Here is a 19,225-nt window from a genome sequence, read left to right on the forward strand (position 1 = left end):
CCGATTATTTGTAACCATTTAGTATTTGCTGCCGTCTAGATCCTGGGCATAAAGATCGTCGTGAATATGAACAATCTGTGTTCAAAAAGGGATGGCATCAAAAGCTTCTATTGACTTGGCTGAGAAATAATTCTCCCTCTTCATCCGATTCAAGAGCTCAGCAGATCTCTTCTTTCTCAGGTAAGCATCTGCCTTTGGAAACTTGCCAATGTTCAGGTCACTTTTTGGGGGATCACCTATGCTGGAACATGAACAATCACTATAGAACATAGGCCTGCACAATCTCTGGGCAGCTTCATGCAAGCTCTGGATCCACAGGCCCAATAGTGATCCACTATCACTCTTGTCCCATCCTTCATTCCCGGCACTTCAAATATTCATCTGCATTGCTGATTCTTTCCATCTTTTCTCGTGCCATTGCTTCTGAAACACAGTTCTGCACTAGCCAAAAGGCACCATCTGCAATGGGCCTCCTGTGTCTTCGACCCATGTCAAAAGCTTTGCAATCCTCAGCCATAGAGGTTTGCATAATCGTTCTGTATTCTTTACAGCTGATTAGTGTGATCCCTTTGTTGCATGTTCTTTGCATAGGACCACACATTCTTCCCATCCATCCGGAGAAAGCACTGTTCTCCAGATCTGCATCTGGCCTCTTTCTTTGCAGTTTGAAACCTCTCCATCAGTTTTTCCTTCACGATTGAGTCTTCTGTTTATTTCCCATTTAACTCCTCCTCCTTTCATGCCAGGCTGTTCATATCTTATCACATGATTTGTGGTGTGTGCTCTCGCTCTTGTCTTTAAATCTTACACATGGTCATCTTCATCGGGTGCTGACCATTCTGTTACCCATATCAAAAATGCTTTGCGGCCCTGGGAGTGACCGTTTGTAAGGCAGAGTGCAAGTTGAGTAAAGCAATGAGCTGTATGAACATCTATTTCAATAGCTTTGAATATCTTGGACTTTCCCATGCCATAAGGCAGGAGTGCCCATACATTACAATCCTCCTCAAACAATCCTCCTCAGAAGTTCTCTTTCATGTGCCGATACCACATGTTGTTCCCCAAATGTGCTGTACTGTCCAAATACAATTCATAGTCATCCTCCCTTGTACTTCTCGGTCTCTTTCTTTGTGTCTCTCTCAGAATTTGTATCTGGCACTCAGTGCGGATATCTATAAGAGTCCGTCCTGAATAAGGATGTCTAGGGATGATTGCCACAGGACCACGTGTTTCTACATGAGCTACTGGAGCAGGCATAAGGCTGTGGCTGTCTCTCAACGTCTAGTTCTGCCAATGTAACTGGAGTAGGAAGGATCAAGAGACTACTGCTTTCTTGAGACCAAAGAAATACACAGTGTGAATTAGCAAAATCAGAAAAACAATGATGACTGGAGCAGGCATATATTATGCACCAGCACATGAGGCTGTACCATCAACGGCCCCCACTCGTCGTTGACTCTGCTCACTTTCTGGACCACATCTTTGCCTATGATTACTTTTAAAGGAAAGAAAAACTGTTTTATTCAGACAAACTCGTCAGATGCTCTGGTAGCTGTCGAATCTGCTCAAGAACGGCCACAAGTAACTGACCGATTGCTGGACGGTTTATAGGATCTCGCATGAACACAAAAGTGTGGGTGCCTTGCCAAACAAGATAAGGATGAACTTGAAGAAAATAGTAAACGATCATAGCAAGTAGTTTGTGGGCATGGTCATTAGACAAGACCATCTGTACCTCCAGTAAGATGCTCAGGTAATAGTCTATTATTATTACTGCCAGTAAGCGCCTGATAGCTGGGCCATTCTTAGGATCCTGGAGAAAAGCATGTATGTCAGTGCTGCTCTCAACAAGAGCAGGGTAAGCTCAGAGTATAAACATGAAGACAGCAAGAAGTAGTCTTCGTATATCAACACCGGAAAGGACCATAGGCCCCTCCAAAGAAAAACAAATCGGGGAACTGCTCCCTTTTCCAGTCGAACACAAAGTCCAGATCTGGCATGTTTAGTTTACTTCCATACTCCAATTTCAGCAAAGCTCATGCGGCTCAACAAATAGCATTTTCACTCCTTGCTTAGCAGCTACAAACAGTGTCTCAAGGGAGCCACAGTCAAAACATACACTTGTATCCGTCTACTGGATAGTCTCTGCGTCCTTCCTCGTCATCGACAAAGTATGCACGTGCTGAACTTCTACTTGAATTGCTTCCGAATGGGTTGGGGGTGCTGCAGCCTCTCCAGCGTAGACTTTCACGTCACCCTGATGTATCCAAGCTGGTCTTCCTAGGACTTGAACTGCTGATGGAGTGATGTCCTCCACCACGAAAAAGGCCGCTAAATCTGGGCTTGTGCCACTTTCGTGTAAAGTATCGGATTACAACTTGATCTCCAACAAATGTTTTTGGTAGATAGTTCTTTAACTTTTAACTTCAACTTGGTTGCTTTATTGTCTTAATCGGTGTTCTGAGACCGACACACCGTCCGCTAGACTTTATCTGAAATGACAGAAATACTAGCCGTCATACATGTTAAGCACGCACACAACTCATCTAACAATTCTGCAGTTGTCGGGGCATCACTTCTAGTCCTCGATGGAGGAGTTGGAGGCGTTCTCATTCACCTACCTGTGACTAATTCGTGAGGTGGTGGTCAGAGCCAGGTGGAGTCTCTCAAATATCCTGTTCGCTTGCGGGTGATAAGCAAAAGAAGTGTTTTATACCAAGCAATAAGCTAATTTGGTCAAACACCTCATTCACAAAATGGGGACCATTATCTGATCTCAACACCTCACATATTCCCCACCTAGGAAATCCTTCTCGGACTAAAAACTAGCGCAAGTGGCGTCGGGGTGTATGCATGGACCAACCTCAATCCACCTGGAGTAGGGGCACACCACCACTATCATATACCTGTATCCATTACAGACCTGCAGCATGTCAACATAATCAATATAAAAGGACCATTTGGTCGAGGAATTACTCCTCTGACTGTGCAGCGTGTGTCCAGCAATAAACTTGACATACAATGGAATTTACTGCATAAAAAGCAACGTGTTCTAACAGGTTTGGTACTAACCAGTCCTCTGCAATGGTTGTTGCACGGCTCTCCCTAGTGACATGACCAGGGTAGTGTAGCTGTTCCAACGCCACCCTTAATAAGGCTACAGGCATCACCGGTTTACCAGTGCTGTCTTGTCACCACAGTGCCTCGGAAGAGAAAAAAGAACGCCCCCTCCATGTCCACAGGTCTTCCTCTTCCTGTGGGGCTTCACCCTGAACTTATTAACTTTGTTTGCGATAAGTGATTAGAGCCTTCATTCAACCATTTTCTCTTTCACATCAGGTGTAATTATGTCCGGTGAACAGAGGTGGACTGGGAACTAAAAGAGGCCCTGGAAATAATTACTGGGGACCAAAAGAGGCCCTGGAAATAAAGTTCAAAGTGGCCCCATATGACACATTTTCAGCAAGCCCAATGCTTTTCCTTTGAGAACATTTGGAAATACCACACAAAAGAGGCCCAGGGTGCAGAGGCCCACCGGGAAATCTCCAGAGTTCCCTATAGGCCAGTCCACCCCTGCCGTTGAATATGCAACCCTTTCTGCCTCTTTGTCTGCGGCTTGGTTTCCACATGAGATAAAGTCTGTTCCCTTAGTGTGAGCTGCGCACTTTATTGCAATGGCTACTGGGGGTTGTAGTGCTTTAATAAGCCTGTTCAATAAAATGGCGTGTTGCATTGGAGTGCCATCCGCTCTGAGGTAACGCCTCCTTTTCCAACGTGCTAGCCCTGCGTGCACGGTGGATGTCACGTAGGCGGAGTCACTGTACAATGACGTCCTGGTCTGCGCGTTTCTCAAGAGCGACAATCAGCGCCACTAATTCTGCAGCATGTGCTGAAAAGTGAGACGGTAGTCTTGCAATTAACATTACTTTGAATTCCCCATTAGCCCCGTGCTTTACCACAGCGACACGTGAATGCCTTTCTCCATCGGTTTGATGGATTTTCGAAGAACCATCAATAAAGAGAATCTCCCCTGCTGCTAGAGCATTTTCTTTCACTCTCTGGATCTCATCATAGAATTCCTCATAGTTTGAGCAATAATGCGCTTACTCATCCTCTACCAGTGGTTCAGCTACAAACGTGGCAGGATTCACCATCTTACACCTAACTATTTTGATCGCCAGATTCGATATGACCACCTCATAAGCAGAAGCTCTTTGAGATGTCTGCGTAACAGCAAACAAAACATGCTCAACAAACAACATCATGAAGTCTGCAACTATGGTTGCAGACTTCTCAATAGCGAACCCAGCGGCTGCCAACGATTGTTTGCAAGGGAAGTGACCCCTCATTCCTGGGTCCAAAATCCCACTGTAATATGCTAAAGGCTTGTACCCCCAATGTGGGTCTCTGCCCAAGTACTGCTATCATGACTGTTCCATTCGTGTGTGAGAATAAAACTAACTCCTCAGAATAACTGGGAACCCCAAAACTAGAGCTGTGCAAATTGCCTTTTATTTTTTTTAAATCGTCAAACCCCTCCTCCATTTCCTCAGTCCACAATTTTTTCCTGATACCTGTGCCTTTTTCAGGGCCCGCAACAATGGTCTTGTGTATGAACTATAATCAAATACCCATGCTCTGACATAATTGCGCAATCATAAAAACTGTAGCATTTGCTTTATCGCGTGCTGTTTTGCCATTTTCAAATTTGCCTCAGCTCGTTCAGGCGTAACCTTCTTTCCTTCATGCGAGATTAACTGGCCTATGTACAACACCTCTTCTTGGCAATACCGCAATTTTTCTTTGTCCACTTTATATCTTTTCTCCGCTAGAATAATCATTAGCTGAATCGAGTCTGTGCTACAGACCAAAATATCATCTACGTATTGCAGCATGACACTTGGAAAATCAATATTGCTTAGGTCCATTTGCAGGACCCTGCTGAAAATCTATGGAGACTTACAACACCCCTGGGGCAAAATTGTACTTTTCAGCTTGGTCTGACGAAACGTAAATGACGTAAGATCTGGGAGTCTTTATGCAACAGGATTGAGAAAAACACATTTTTCAAGTCAATCACCATGAAATATCATGCCTCAACTGAGATACTACATAGGATCTTCGTGGGATTTGGAACTAGAGGAAATTCTGCCTCTACAATCTGGTTAATCGGCCTCATGTCCTGAATTAAATGCCACGACCCCCCCCCTCTCTTGATAGGATACACTGCAGTATTGCATGGCGACTCCGACTTCACTAAGATACCTTGATCCATCATGGCTGATATAGTCTTAAAAATCCCCTCATCTGCCTCTCGAGACAGAGTACTGCTTTGCTCGAGGTAAAATTGCTCCTGGCTTCAGCTTAATCTTAACGTCAACCACCCCCTTTAACAGGCCTCCATCGTAGGGGCCCGAAGTCCATAAAGAAGTTAGCACTTTCTCCATATCCTCACAAAAAATATGGGGTTCTGCCGCACTATCATCATCTTCTGAGGGATCTCTCTTCCTTCTGCCCCGATCCAATATGGAATGCTCATCTCAAACACTATGTCATCTGACGGGTCGTCTCCAAACATATCCTTGTCAGTTACATCAGTCAATCTATATCCCTCCCAAATAGCAATCACTGTTCTCCATGGCCTGCCTTGATCCAAACCTATGAGCATGGCCAACTCCCCTCGCACTACAGCTGCCTACAATTCCAAGGTAAAAACCTGTCCCACCTCTTCGTCCATGGGTATCTGTGGCCTGAACAGAAATTCATCAGGTATTCTCAGTCTTACCCACTAAACCGGTAACCACGTTAACAAAATGCATACCCCATAGTGAAAGACTTCTGGTTCTAACATCGCTCCTCACATGGCTATTTGTCCTGTAAATGCCATGATAAATTTGCCCACGTTCAAATAATGTAGTCCTGGCGTTGCACAATATGCCTTCATAAGTGAGATTGTCACATTTAGCTTCCGGCGGGGCAAGGGCGCGGTGTTTGGCGGCAACAGACCCCTCCTGGGTCCTTCCTCATTGGCCACGCCCCCTGGACAGAATACACCGGCCCCGACCCCGAAGCAGTGAAGCCCGCGGCGGGGCAAGGGGTTTGGCGCCACAGGTGTTCGGCGTTCGTGGTGGGAGGCCTTTTCCGGATGTTGCCGGGGAGAAAGTAAGTGTAGGGGAGAGCTTACTAGGAGTAAAGGTCCGGAACTGTTATTGTGATTGAGGTCTTGGCTCGGGGGGGGGGGGGGGGGGGGGGAAATCCGCCATACGCCTATTAAAGCCATTAAGGTCCCACAAGGGCCATGTTGAACTCAAAAAAACCCTCTGCCATCTTGCTTTTCACCCCGCTCCTGTACTGCTCTGAGCCCGCCCACTTTAGTATTGAGCAGCCATCAGCGCGAAAAATTGTGGTTATTTAGAAACAGAGCCACCAAGGAGGAACAACTGGAGCTAAGGCCCTTACTGCGGACTCCTCGCTCACCGATACTGCATTTGCTTTCGGGGAAGTGACTTCTTCTAGCCACCCCACTACTCTCTCGTCGGAAATAGAAGCCCAGCAAGACCTCCAAGTTCTAAGGGACAGTAAAATTGATCTGGAAGGTCTTCGTGTTGGAACCGATGGAGGGGCTGGTGGTCAGGTTGGCCTGTATCACCTACATGGGGGAAGGAAGGGGCTTAGCAACTAAGGTGGTAACCAAGGAGTCATCTATAACTGTAGAAGTTACTACGGATGGACGGCTGAGTTTGGGAGGCCTCGCGGACATAGCCCCAAGCAAGGGTGGCAGGCTAGTCTGTCCACCCCCCGTTGCAGTGGAGCTCCGGGCCCCTACTATGACATCCTGCCCATCATTCCCGCTTCCTGCTTTTGGTGGACCATGCCCGGGGACGGTCCGGCACCCAGAGTCTACCGGTGGCTGTCAACCATCCAGCCCCCCAGCCCCCCCCCCCCCCTTGGTACTTCCCCTTGCACCTCATTGGGTGTGTTTTGTCCAGAACTTGCACGCTTTGGATGTTGTTGAGGATCTCAATCCTAACTTTGGCTCTGGAATGGTTGCCCAGTTCCACTCCTGCCTCTGTTCCCACAGAGGATGGACAGTCTATCGACGGCTCAATGCATAACCATCCCCTCTGCTCTCGTAGCCCCTGTAGTGAGCAAGGGTTGTCATCCAGTTCAGTAGCCAGCTCCTATCTCCATCTCTCCCCACTTAGGACTATCAATCGACAACGTCGTAGAACTAGCATTGACATTGGAACAGCTACTGACACCCCCAGCCGGGGGTGTCTTTATACCTAGGGGGGCCGGCTGTAAATGTAACCAAGTGCTGGTGGAGCTAGCAGCTATCAGAACTTTGCTCTCATCCCTTATAGAATCTAAGGGGTGGGCTTTGAGGGTTGGGGTGCCTCTGATTACTCCAAATATGTGCAAGGGCCCCCCCGATCCTCCATGGGTATATCATGGGGAACAGGCTGCCCTGTAACTGTACTTTCTACAATCACCTCCCTTAGCTTGGGGCTGGGGAACACAGGACCAGCAAATGCCACCAACTCCAGTGCAAGAAGTGCTAAATTTAGAGAGCCTCACAGGGCACCCAAGGCAAAGCCTACCCCCTTGTGGGTCTATGCTCCACAAAGAGAGCCCACAATGTCCCAACCCAGGGAAAAAGAGAGTGTATGGTCCACGGGGTAGTGGGGTTCCCTCCCAGCCCCTACCTCAATGTCAGCCCAGACATGTTAGGGTGTACCTTCATGGGGTTCCCAAACTGGCGAGGGATGTGCGTGAATCAAAGGATGCCCTGTTAAATAAAACCTTACACTGGCTACGGTCCACTAAAGGTTGTGCCTCAGTGTATAGGGAATCCATGGTGGGTTGTGATAGAGTACCAAGTGGGGGAATCAGTTCTGTGATAATGTGGAATTGGCCTTTAGGGACCGGAGTGTGGCAAATGAAGTCCTGGGACAACGTGAGGGAGCTGGCAGGATGCACATGAGTGGGATCTTAATTAGTCCACATCCCTATACAGGGTCTGGGTGCACCTGGCGGCCAATTGTGAGGCCATCTCCATTGTCTGGCGCTAACCTTATCCCTTTGGGTCGTGATCGGACAAGCACCTTGGTGGAGAGGCCACCGTAAAGGGCCATTTTGGGACAGAATTAGGGATTTAATGAACTGTGGAGTTATTCTTTCTGTTTGGGGGTAGTAATTGTAATAGCTTATATGTGATGTTTTTGCATTTTTTTTTTTGTGTTTGATGGATTTTTTTGAAAATCCGAATAAACTTGTTGACATTTAGCTTCGTCATCAAATCTCGCAGCAGTATATTAACTGGTGGCTGTCTGGAATACAATGGGACAGACACGTCACGCTCTCCTAAAGAGACTGGCATTTTCTCAGTAAAAGAAACTCTACTTGTAGCTCCTGAGAACCCTTGCACATTCATGGCATTAACCTACAACTAAAATGTTCCCTCTCGTATACATGAGAGAGTCGATTCAGTGTCTACTAAAAAAGATAAGGATTTGCCTCCTATCGTGATGTGAACCCTTGGTTCCTCTTTAGGATTAGGCATCACAGATAGTACTGAACACTGTCCTATTGTGGGTACATACTTATTCCTGTGCCCGTGAAAGGATTCCCACCCTCAAGGTGACACACCCTACTCTAGGAGTCCATAGTTGTCCAGTATTTGCGCTTTGCTGCATTTGCATAGGTGCATGCTTTGACTGCCCTTGCGGCGGATGGTGCTTGCTATGCTGCAAAGCCTGTTGCGTTTGTGGCACTTGTGCTTAATACACTGTCTGATCTTGGGTAAACCCGTCCCTATTTTGTGGGCTATATGCAGGCAAGCCGTTTTCCCGCCCCCACCCACCCCTCCCACCTTAAGAATTGCCCATTCTGCACATACCCTCGGCTCCCACATGTTTGCGCGGTTGTGTCCTGTCATTCCACATGTCCAACACACAGGAGGGAATCTTCCAACTTGCCCACCCTGCATGCCTTGATTGTTCTGAAAGTTTCCCTGATTATTCTGAAAGCATCCTCTCACAGAGAAGCCTCCTCTGCCTCTCGGTATAAATCCATTCCCTCCTTGATCAAACTGCCGTAGGTTTTTCACTTGCGGCATACCCGTCACTTGCTGTGATCCTGGCCCTTCTCTACTAGTCAGCATCACCCCGACAGCTTCTTCTGTACTAACCTAGCTTCCTAACATCCTCTCTCTCTTTTGATTTTTCTCTTGCAACAATCGGCAATGACACACAATGGTCAGCTGTGTTTCTGCCCACGGTTTTGCATCATGCCCATCTGCTTCTTGAGCTGTCTGTACTTGGTCTGGCAACCCCTGACATAGTATATGATAGAATACAGGTATAGATTTTCCCCACGGCTCTCGAGTTTCCAAAGACCACTGCTCTTGAAAATGTTGAATGCAAACAAGCAAATCTTCCCCTTTGTGCATCTTGTGTGCCATTATAGCACCCATATCTGACGTATAGGATATTGTACTCCAAGGTCTTTCCAGACTGCCGCTCTACAATTATAAAACGGTGCGCCATTGTGCACAGTGATCTGTGCTGTGACACTCAACCTTTGGATGCGATCCGGATGGGCATCAGCCCTCTCACCAAGGATAGCTGCTAGAAGAATCTTAATGTCCCCAATAGCTAACGCGTTTCCTCCTGCCATTTATTCCAATTCATAGATCCATTTTCCAGCGCCCAAAGTCATACTCCGGAGCTTACACCTTGTCCATCTGGGTCTACGGGATCCAAAATCGCAATCTGCTTCCATCGTTTGCCTACCCATAGTAAGGACAAGGGTTTCTAAACACCGCCTTCCTGGCAGTGACCTTAATCTGCTCACTTATGGTGGCGATTCCCCCCCCACACACACACTATGGGATCACCCTTTAGAACGTTTTGTGCATGCCATAGTCTTTGGCGTGCTTTCTTTGAGTAGGTCCAGATCCGACCATAAAACCTCTTTGTCTGAAAACATCCCTCTGAACCGCATGCACCAGCTCCCTTTTCCATACGGAAGGTTTCCCTGTCTTTGATATGTCTTGTCCCCAACTCGCGTGGCTATCCTCCTTCTCGTCTCGATTTAGAGTCAGCCCGTCCAAAGACAAGGCTCTGTGCTCAAACTAAACGCGCTTCCCTCCTTACCTTGTGACTGGGAAATCTCAACTACATCATGTGTCCCTTTATTTTTAACTTTTTGTCCTCATCTCTTGATAAACTTTGTCTTGGGTGCGTTTTGGCAGCTGTTTGCACGGGTGCATGAGAGGAGTAACATCTTCCATCATGACTAGTCACACTCTACTGTCAATACTTACCCTTATTTTACACAGAAAATACTTTTCAGAAAAATACTACAATATGAACGTGCACCATTCGTCGCAGCTCCAAACCTCTGTGTTTCACTTTACTTCAATCTACCTGTTCAGTCAATACGTTTGACAACTAAATAATTCTACTCTCAGCCTTTTACCACAATCTATTAGCGGTCGCTTTCCGTCATTTCATTATTTCCTGAAGACATACAACATATACAATATACAGACAGATGGGCCGGCCCCACATATATCCTTGCCAACGCCCCTAGTGGCTATTCTCACCCCTAATAATGAATTTCTTTAACAGATCTATCTGTTCGTATCATGCAAATCAGTTCGGATTGTCAAACAACTCCTTCTAGACATAGGATTCTGGGCTTATTTTATGGATCGCTCCTCGTCCACAAGTAATACCTCGACGCATTTGGTCATTATTGAATTGAAATGTTATTTCTATCGCGCTCATACACAAGTGTAACTCAAATAACCAACCCTCCGTTACTCTTTCCCCATCATCACTTTCCCCATTTAATACACAAATATTTTTGCCACCTCTCACCATCTACTCACCATTCGCTTTTCAACTCCTAACCCTCGGGATAGTCTCCTCCTCATCCGGCCACCTTAGCCTTCTGTCCGCTCACCTGCCTGTAGAAACCGAGAGGGGAATTCTGTGAAAGAGGAACCAGTTCCACCTGCTTCGTTTTTCTTGCAAGATTTTGGTTATTGGCCGCTATCCACAGGAAACCTCACGGTCCTCCAGCTAAATGGCAGAGGACATCCAATATTTCCGAGACCCTTAAAAGCCTACTGGGTCGACGGATCTTGAACCATCATCTCTCTGCTACCATGTGAGCCCATGTACCTTGGGCCCATTAAGACGAGGTAGCAATAATATCAATAATCAAACCGACTCAGGAAGTTAGCAAGACTTAGTCTGTTTTAATTGCAATTGTCTGAGTTACAACGGACGGTCGCTCGATTTCTCTAAGCGCATGTTATAAAAAAAAAATTAAAAAAATAAAAACAAAAACACAACTTTTATAGTCAAAACTCATAAGTGACGTCACACTACGTGGCAAACTACAAAAACCTACTTGGGGATGTGATAGGATTACAGGGAAAATCTAAGTATATGTTCCATACTGACGGGGGTTGTGATTGGGGCTACTGTGAGGTGGGCAACTAAACCCATCCCAAGTGCAAGTCATCTTCCGTGTCATACCGACACTTTATTGGTTATACAAACTATACAACTCTTTGATACGTGGCCCCCCTACCATTGGTTTGGCACCTTTGTACCCTTCTGGAATATACCACACGCTAGCAGCACGCAGGCTACACTCCAGGTGCAGGGACAGTCAGCATGATCATGCCTTCCCTATTCCCAATTAGCCCAACATCTATCATCACTCTTGCAGTATGCAAGCCAATTAAGGCTTTGAACTTGGCCTTGCAGAAGTTCTGTGCCTGAGAAATAAAAGGGGGCATCTTCTTGGTTTCGGTCCTAGCTCGGCCCAATGTCTATTTTGATCTGACCATACTGGAAGACCACGTTTTCAAGCCTTTGCAGCATTTAATTCTATTAAATGATAAACTCTCGACTCATTGAGTGTTTTTCCATTCCACCTCAAACAGAAGTTTGTTTCTTTCTCACGTTCCAGGTAACTACTGGATGGACAACCAGGCTCACGGTGGCCTCGACTTTTTGGTGCTTAGCCAGCCAAGCCTTTCTTGAATTTCTCCAACTGCGCCACACTGAACAAAAAAAAAAAAAAAAAAACAAACTTTCCAATCGGGGGTTTCAGGCCTTGCTAAAGTGCATCGTGGAATATCCAGGTTCTATACATTATGTATATACACTGGCACATCGCCACAAACTACGTAGCCAGCCTTAAGATCACTTTGTCTACTTACATTACTTCGTCTTTATAAGCGTAAACAAAATTGCATTTTCTTCAGTGTTTCTGTAGCATGAGCGTCTTCCTCTCAAACCGAAATGTTGCTCATCTTTGACACCTCCTCTTCAGACCTTATAGAATGTCTATGTTCCTTTACTTTGTGCATCTTTTCTGGGCGAGTCAAGCTCCGCATGACGTCACCAGTCTTCTCTTTCACTAATTTTCACACTTCTTCCGGGACTCTGTCCAAAAGGCCATTATTTCTTTGTGAATGCATATAAAGGTTTTCTCAATAGATACCTTCTTTCCAGGATTTTCTGCGGTACAGGCATCCTCACTGGTACTGCACGTGTTGCAATTTCTGGCTTCCAACATATAGGCAGCATGGGGGCAGAGCTTTTGGTAGGGGTACTTGACTCCTCCTCTACATCCTTCTTTCCTCTCCCTTTGAAAATCTCGTTTCATTGAGGAAGAGAATCCCCATTCTTCTAAATTCACTAGCGACCTCTTGGTCAACGAATTCACCCCTTTTACATTCAATGTGCAAATTCGAAGACTGTCATCCTTTCTCCCCTTATTCAGGTCCACTTCTGTGTTGTTGCGAACATTTCCACCTTGATGGACCACTCCTATATAAAGCTCCTTCAAGGGTAGGGTCTTCAGTCCCCCCTCCCCCCGCAATCAGCTCTCCCATGAACCTTTGTATATCATCCTCTGATCAATGTATAACTAACCATCACCCTCAATAGAAAAATGGGGGGGTGGGAGGGGAGGAGCCCTACCTACACCTCACTTCCTTCTCATTCAACCATTTGTGAGGGGCATGCACAGGCGTCGTTTAGCCAATGCGAATGGAGACAGATCCTGAAAGATGGCGATTTTGCAGTACCCAGTTAACACTGCATTAGCCTTCCTCGGTTTTTCCAAGATCTTTTGTTTGTCTGGGTAATTGAGAAAGCAGGCCAAGACTGACCTCAGCCATCTTCTCGCAGCACCTGCTCTATGAACCCTATTAATTTTGGGTTCATAAATGGTATCCTCTCCAAACAAGACCTTTGCCGTCTTGTGTATGATCCTGTTAAGTTGCCTCACCCTCTTCTTCAGGGATCCCAAAATCTCTCAGGTTATTTCTACCTTTCCGATTCTCAAAATAATCCCTCTTAAGAGTGATTGCCCCCACCTTTCCAGCTCTGCCATCCTCATGTCCATCTGAGTCCCCAAGGTCTCTAGGGAGGATTGGTTATTTCAACCGCTTGTAACCTCTCATCCATTCTGAGGTTTATTTCATCCACGTTGCCTCCGATATCCGCCCTCATTTTTCGTCTCTTCCGCAGTAGAGCAGCTAGGTCTCCCTTTGTGGACACAGGGTCCTCACCTTCTTCCTGCATGTTCCCCTCTGGGATGGCTCTCTGCAAATATGGGCTTCGTGGGAATTCAAAACGCTCCAATTTCGATGTCCAGTCCATGTGTAGGCATAGTGGCATCTGTGTGAACAGGGTCAGCCACTCCTCTGTAGCACTACCTCTCACTCCAGCTGGAAATCCCCTATGTGCATACCAGTACTTTCTCCGTAACTTCCCTTCGCCCACTGGTGGGGTCCATGCCACCAGTTGCCACCTTATTTGCTTTCCTATGAGGTCTCCAGGACACCCTGCACAGTTCGTCATTAGAGCATCTACCATAATCCTAAAGAATGGCTGTATCAATGTTATCAAAAGCTGCTGTTGGGTCCAAGAGTGCAACGTATAATGAATTGCCAAAGGTGCCGCCTATGTCTGAGGTGTAGGTGGACAGAGCCAGGGCACTTATCAATGCCCCACCCCTTTTCTGAACCCTGTTTGTAGGGGATTTAACAGATTCTTGCTCTCCACCCACTTAGTAAGGTCTTTCAAAATTAATTTAGCAAATACTTTTGCCGAAGAATCAATGAAGGCTGTTGGGTGGTAATTAGCTGGGTCAGATCTAGTCCCCGATTTAAAAATTGGGACAATAGTAGCTTTATTCCATGAATTAGGACAATCTGCACCAGCCGCAATATGAGAGAATAATCTAAACAGGATGTCGGGCCACAAAGGGGCATTGCCTTTAAAGAACTGGTTTGAGGCCCCATCTGGCCCACAGGCTCTTGAGTTATTTAACTTCTCAATCACCATGATAATATCTTCTCTATTAAAGTCGCAGAAAACACATTCCAAGGTATTTACACTCTCCGGAACATTCACCCCCATTTCAGGCTTAAAGATTTTAAAGAGGTATTCCAACCAGGTTCTTTCAGACACACAACATATCTGGAGAGTTAATTGCTTAGCAGTGCCATTAAATGATCTCCATATTGCACCATCTTTATCAGAAAGTTTCCTAAAAACTTTCTGATTTTCATCAATATAAAGCTGGAGTTTGTAGTTCCTGAGCCATCTGGAGTAAGCCAGTCTAATCGTTTTTTACCCTTGGCAAGACATCTAGCAAGATCTCAGAACAGGAGCGCCCTTCTAGTGTCCCTTTTCGTCAGCATCGAAAGGTTGTTAATGTGTAGGTACGAAGGAATAGGACTGAGCATTAGCCCTGTCCTATTGTGCCAAAGTGATTAAAGACGCTAGTGCAGGTACTGGCATTTTTCTCTGCTTCAGAGAGCCCAGCCCACCAAACATTTAGTCTGCTCTTAAGGTTCTTTCCTATCCTGATACAAGGCCGAACTCCAGTTGCAGACACCTATTCACTAATGGTAAAATACCCAGTGATAAAGTCAGTGAAAGCATTGAATGATCACTGTGAAGAGTGTTAATTATCTCAAAAGGAACAAATACTGTTGTGTTCTACACTACACGAGAATAGTCAATCGAGTCAGCCCCAATGTTATGCCAAGTAGTTGTTTTTGCACAGCAGCCACCAAAAAGTAAATTTGTTTTACCGAATCCCCATCTTGAGAACAAAGATGAGCAGGCCCTACAATGTTGTGACCCTGGACCCTGTTCCACTAATGTGGGAAATTGGTACAATCTGGGAATTTTAAGTCTGCCCCGAAATCAGAATCTTCCACATTGACAGCACAGTAGCAGTTGAAGTCGGCCCCTAGTAGAAATGGTGCCAGAGGGTGAATTTTTCCCCCATTTGAGTAGATTATCTAGGTCCTCTAGCATTTCTTCAATTGGAGAGCAGATGGAATTAAAAGTAGATGTTAATGATCAACAAATGTATTTTAGTTGGACCTGATTTGTCAATTCTGTTGCTAATAAAGTCTCAGATTTGCAGCACCAGTTCTTAAGCGACCAACCACAACTAACCTTGACAGCAGTCAGCAAACCTCCTTTAGGCGGACCTCGTGTTCCTTTTACTTGCCGATTTATTATTTTACCATTCGGCCGTCTATACCCGACTTTAAACATTATGATGTCAGAGTTAAACCAGGAAGAAGAAGAATCAGAATGTAAAAATGAATTATGTCCCATAGTGTTCCAGCAAAGGATCATGGTCCTAGAATGAGTGGCATGGTGTTAGTAAACCAGCCCCCAAGGGTCGGGCTGGGATCTATGTGTGCGCCACCGACTATCATATTCAAAGTGACATGTTGACAAATGATGTTTACAGGCTCCATCCTGGTCAGTCACGTTGTTATAATAGCATTCAAAACCATTAAGCAGAAAGTCCTCTTGTTGTTGGAACACTAAAGTATTAATTTTATGTCTGACAATGATATCGAGGACAATTTGGGAATAGAGAGGAGAGAAAACAGTCTTGTTTGATTTAATGGCGTGGACATATCTTCAGGAACTGGATCAAAGTACATCGTAGTCGAAGAGCCGGCCGAAATGTTGCCTAATAACGTCTCTGTAGTATAGTCACTGTGGTAAAGTTGAATCTATTGTGCCTAATCGCGTCAATGTGGTAAAGTTGGATCTAGAAAATGTGCCTAATAGCGTAACTGGTATAGTTGAATTTAGAAAAAGTGCCTAATAGCTTCTCTGTAGTATAGCACAGTGACGCTATGTACCACAGTGACTAAAGTTGGATCTAGAAAATGTGCCCAATAGCGTAACTGTGGTATTGACAAACTTAGAAATTGTGCCTAAATGTATGTCCCATGTCCTGTTCTTGTGCTTGATCACAGGCGCTTTACTGATAATCACCATATTAAACTACTATGCTTACTATCCATATACAGCGGCATTCAACTAGAACACAGCGGCACTATGACACATTAGGTCTAGCGGTTCTCCTAATTAAAATGACACCACGAACTCCACATCTTCCTAATAAAAACACAGCTAGCCGAGTACATTCCGGCTATCTTAAGCAGCTCTTCAGGCCTAACACAGCCAGAACTCAGTCTGGGTGTCCACCCTCCAGACTGAACACCACACCTACCGCTAAGAAGCAGCTTTCATGCAACAACCACATCAGCTGCACACATATCCGGTGCGCCCACGCTATATATATCGGTTCTCGAGGGCGTTCAACCTACCAGCGCTTTGAGATCATACCAATGATACATAAGACACTATATAAATGCCAAGTAACATTACATAACATAAATTGCTCTTCTGCTTCGACCACCGTTGACAGATTGTAATCGTTTGAGGCTGACCACCTCTGAGTGTTCTTCCACTAAGACAGGCACACGCCCCAGTATCGACCTGGGGCCCCACACCTTATTGTGAACCAGCTGGGCTCAGAGTGCACCCTATCGAAAAGTCTTAACTAATAACGGCACAGTGAGGCGGGCACACGGCCCTTTTCCTGGTCAGGGGTCCACACCTAAAGAACAGGGCCCAGAGTTCTCTCTAGGCCATCGTGTGGGAGCGAGGGGCCAATGGGCCCCTCTCTGCCATCACTTCTCAGTACAAAACTCAGACCAAGTGCCTCTAGTGGTGGGTACGCTCCTCGCCCTTATGCGATGTTAACTTTGGGTTACATTCGCATAGATGGGACCACCGAGCAGGACACGGGGCATCAATTTTTTTGTACCCCATTTCCACTCCATCTTGGTGACCAGGCCTCACTGCGATAGTACAAAATGCCTCTCTCCCTTTTCCCCGCCGCAGCAGCTCGGAGCACATGGCCCCCACCCTCGTTCCCACTCCAACTGGAAAACTCTACAGCTCCATTCTCATTTTGAAGCCGGAGCTGCTTGCAACAAATAATAAATGTAACATCTCTTTTCCTCCGAGATCACTGTCCTGCATGTGAACCAACATGAGCCAAGCGCATAGCTCGTCCGTCTCCACAAAAGTGTCCTTGCCCTCTTACCCTCGCCAGTTGAAACTTATTGCCATTCTAACCCTGTGTCCTTGAAAGGCATTCCGTTCATGTGCCAGACTGCTGACCATGTTATAAATCCCACCCAACAGACCCTCAACTAACATTAGACCCCTGCTGCAGTATATCGTGCCCAATACGAACAAATGCCACATACCTGAGATTCTTGTGAGACTAACCCTACAGTTCAATGGCAGTATTACAGTGGTCAAGACCCGTAAACCTGTGACCTGTATAACCCAAATGTTATAGATGATATAAACCGATTTGTACAATGACATGATACACTACTGAGGGTCTTTTGATCAACCATTATTTAGTGCATGCAATGTTTAGAATGTATTTTCTTAGCTTAGGTAGTGACCACCGTGTTTCACAGTGACCTGACCTTCTCCCATCCGGAGCACAGATGTCTGACGTCAATCCTCCCGCCAACCAAGCAACCAACCCCGAGGAAGAGATGATGCCCACACCTAAGACACCACCCCGGCTGACCAATCCAGGTCCAACATAGCATCATATATTAAATATGTCAATGTCCTATATAAATGTGTTGTAACCTTGATGTGGTCAGAGCACTCTCAGAGATCTAGATAAACTTTTCCTTGAACTCTCGCAGCCTGCTCCTTTGTGCCTTATTCCCTGTCCAGGGAGTGCGTTTTATTCATTTTTTACACTTACAAGTCGGGGAGGGCACAAACACCATTCCCCGGGTGAGTTATTTATAGGAGCTTCATGGGCCTCAGTCCTGCGCCCTCCGTTGCCACTATCACCCTGGATGCCTGGATCGCAATTAATGGGGTATGTTTAGCAGCCCCTTTTGCAGCATGCCTTTCACGCGGTCTCAAAGCCGGTCTGGGACAAAATTGCTTTGCCGTTTTCCGTCGTCTCCATGGCGGTGGGGGAACCAATTACCTCCCAATACGTTGATGTGAGGATCCCGCAGCAGTCACTCTGACTGCACTGACAACCGGCCTGCAACATTCCAAGAGCACATTTTGTGCCCGTCATCATGGAGCGCCGAGCCAGCAGGGTTGCTTTGACTTTCCAGAGGCTGGCCCAGTCTCGGATAACTCTGCTCTCAGGGCCTCATTTCCTTCTGGTTTTCTTTGACACGTGGTCAATTCTTTAAGGGACCTTCCACTCATCAGATCCTCCAATGGAGTGGGTCCAATTATTATCAGATGACAGATTTATTTTTCCAAATAAACAGTGGTTCATGCACACCAAATTAGATTTTGGAGACTATTAAGTAGAGAAGTAATTTATTAGCATTTATAAAGTGGCCTTAGGCATCATGGCACCGTTACAAAGAAACTTGCTGGTTACAGAGGATACAAAAAGCTTAGTTGTTACATAGGATGCAGAAAACTTAGTTACATGTTATGCTGAGTAAGCAGATGGAGCTATTTGAATAGAGTGGTTTTGAGGGTTTTGCGAAAAGTGGATAAGGAAGGTTCAGCTCCGAGTGCTTTGGGAAGTGCATTCCAAAGTCTGGCCGCTATGTGAGGGAAACCTATAACTCCGGCATTTGATCTTTTGATGTGGGAAAAGCGGAGTTGGTTGGCGTGGCGACTACTTTTAGGGCGTGTAGACGTGTCTCTGGTGATGGTTTCAAAAAAGTAGGATGGGGCAGAGAGACTGATGCATTTGTGCGTGAGGATCTTGAAGTGGACCCTTTCCTTGACTGGGAGCCAATGTGCGGCTCACCTGGCCTGTGTGATGTGGACTCTTTTGGGGATGC

General features: G+C 46.0%; 1 protein-coding gene across 4 annotated transcripts in view; it reads right to left on the reverse strand.

The window, feature by feature from the left end:
• Window positions 1-19,225, reverse strand: part of BAD (BCL2 associated agonist of cell death) — an 81,681-nt gene that overhangs the window by 43,057 nt on the left and 19,399 nt on the right. Inside the window, exon 4 of one of the 4 annotated variants that reach the window (XR_011302090.1) lies at window positions 10,898-10,975. The exons of the other annotated variants lie outside the window; for them this stretch is intronic. The gene's annotated coding sequence lies outside the window, so the exon portion shown is untranslated. The remainder of the gene's footprint in view (window positions 1-10,897; window positions 10,976-19,225) is intronic. 4 annotated transcript variants of the gene reach the window in all.

The sequence above is a fragment of the Ambystoma mexicanum genome, chromosome 2p (assembly GCF_040938575.1).
Source record: "Ambystoma mexicanum isolate Mex_15411 chromosome 2p, UKY_AmexF1_1, whole genome shotgun sequence".
Classification (NCBI taxonomy): domain Eukaryota; kingdom Metazoa; phylum Chordata; class Amphibia; order Caudata; family Ambystomatidae; genus Ambystoma; species Ambystoma mexicanum.